The sequence below is a fragment of the Nanorana parkeri genome, unplaced genomic scaffold (assembly GCF_000935625.1).
Source record: "Nanorana parkeri isolate BGI_ZX_2015 unplaced genomic scaffold, ASM93562v1 scaffold1866, whole genome shotgun sequence".
NCBI classification, from domain to species: Eukaryota; Metazoa; Chordata; class Amphibia; order Anura; family Dicroglossidae; genus Nanorana; species Nanorana parkeri.
The window spans coordinates 246,240-248,593 of NW_017308134.1; the positions used below are offsets into that span (position 1 = coordinate 246,240).

At 44.5% G+C, this 2,354-nt stretch overlaps 1 protein-coding gene across 1 annotated transcript in view; it reads left to right on the plus strand.

Annotated features, from left to right (window-relative positions):
• LOC108799970 (dachshund homolog 2-like) overlaps nt 1–2,354 on the plus strand; it is a gene marked incomplete at its 3' end in the record, with an annotated part of 179,147 nt that overhangs the window by 160,778 nt on the left and 16,015 nt on the right. The gene's annotated exons all lie outside the window — the stretch shown is intronic.

The window sequence follows — 2,354 nt, forward strand, 5'->3', positions numbered from 1 at the left end:
ATGGATTTTAAGAACAGGGGGATGGAAGAAGAGCTTGCTCTGTGCACATCATGAATTAACCAAACACTGCAATATATATGTATATATTGCAGTGTTTGGTTAATTCATGATGTGCACAGAGCAAGCTCTTCTTCCATCCCCCTGTTCTTAAAATCCATGTAATGTATAGTTCCCATATTGATGAGAACTGTGTGTGTGGACGGGATGGGATGCAAGGGTGCATTGTTGCGGTGGTGAGGTCATAAAAACTGTAGCCGCCGTGACTTTTTGAAACTCAATGCAATACGGCGACCTGGAAGCGTTAATGTACACAATTGGTGTGCAGAACATCCCCAGAAATGTCACTTCCCCCCTTCTGTGATTGGCTGACTGATTTTGACAGACGTCTGCACTAAGATGCATGTCAAACCTTTAGGGCCTGTTCACACGACGTCCGTTTTGTGTGCTGACCGGCTCCGTACGCTGCTGCACTCAAAATGCATCCCAATGTATCCCTATGTGTTTTTATGAGCTCCAGGTTCTCATGTGCGCAGTCCGTTCAGCTTACGGCAAAAACGTGGCAAAAACGCACTGCATCAGTCTGCAGATCAGGACCTGATATCATGTGAACAGGCCCTTAGGCATCTCTTGCAAAAGGAATTTCATTTTTGCTGAGATACTTCCTTCTGGAGGGTTAATTGCTACTAAAGGGATGCCGACACTGCACCTTTCCTCATTACAACACAGAGAGTCCCCCAGCTGTTTATAATGAACCCGACAATCCCATTCAGGAATCAGACCCCCTCCACTCAGGGATCAGTTTGGAGAGGACATGGTGAACCAAACGGCAATTTCTTTAGAATAGAAACAGGTCAGAATTGTTACATTTCATTAAATGTACATTGATCACCCCGAAGGGAATTTTTCTTCAACAAAAGTGTACTCACTCTACAGCTCATTCATGGCTGCCTATTCTGTGCCATTATTTGTGTACATGTATATCCGGTTGTGTGTGAGCAGATGTGCAGTATATACATTTTTGGGGGATGTATGTGTGTTTTAGTATTCCATAACTCAGAATTGACATGGTAAAGACAGAGAAAATTTCAGCTCCGGTAAAATAATTGGCGGGTGAAATATATATTGTGATTTCCCATTATATTACTCCCGCTGATATATTCTGCGCTGGAAGTAGATTTGCAGATAAGATATTGCATTGCACGGCCTTCCCTGGAAATGGGACTGGCACAAATCAGGTTACGGGCAGGAGGAGGAAATACTGTATAGAAATATATAGCTTTTTGTTGCATTCTTTTACGCTGCAGATTTGAAATTGAGCCTGAGCGCCTAATATGAGGCCGCGGGGCCTGCGAGGAGATACCAGCCATGATAGGGGAGGTTAACCCTATTATCCGTGCCCCAGTGTAGACCGCAATCCATCTTCCCGCATGAGGGGACAATAAACAGTGTGACACGGAGCTGGGCCCAACCTCATACTTCTTCCCCAACTACTTCCCTGCCTGAGCAAGGCTCCATTATCACATGTTATTAACCATTTCTGACACCTGGCTGAGGTCTATCTATCTATCTATCTATCTATCTATCTATCTATCTATCTATCTATCTATCTATCTATCTATCTATCTATCTATCTATCTATCTATCTATCTCTGACACCTGGCTGAGGTCTATCTATCTATCTATCTATCTATCTATCTATCTATCTATCTATCTATCTATCTATCTATCTATCTATCACTAGGTTGTTCTTTTCTTTCTTTTTCGTTCCTTCTTGCTCTCCTTATTGGCTGTAATGCTCTTCTCTCTCTTTCTTTTATCTCTCTCTTTCTACTCCACCCCTCATTCAATCTTTTTTTAATTTCTCTTTTTTCCTCCTTCTATTCCTTCTAACTGCCTTTCTTCTCTCACCCCCCCCTCTCCTCTTCTCTTTTGTCTCCCCCCTCTCCTCTTCTCTTTTCTCTCCTCCCTCTCTTTCTCTCTCCTCTCCCTCACTTTTCCCCCTGGCGCTCTCTCTGGCTTTCTCTTTCTTGCTCTTTCCTCTCCCTTGGTCTCTCCTTTCTCACTCTCTTCTCTTTCGTTCTCACTTTCCTGTCACTCTTCTTTCTTCTCTCCTCTCTCTCTCTCTCTCTCTCCCTCTCTCTCTCCCCCTCTATCTCCCTCTCTCTCTCTTCTCTCTCTCTCTCCCTCTATCTCCCTCTCTCTCTCTTCTCTCCCTGTCTCTCTCCCCTCTATCTCTCTCCCCCTCTATCTCCCTCTCTCTCTCTTCTCTCTCTCTCTCCCTCTCTCTCCCTCTCTCTCTCTTCTCTCCCTGTCTCTCTCCACTCTATCTCTCTCCCCCTCTATCTCCCTCTCTC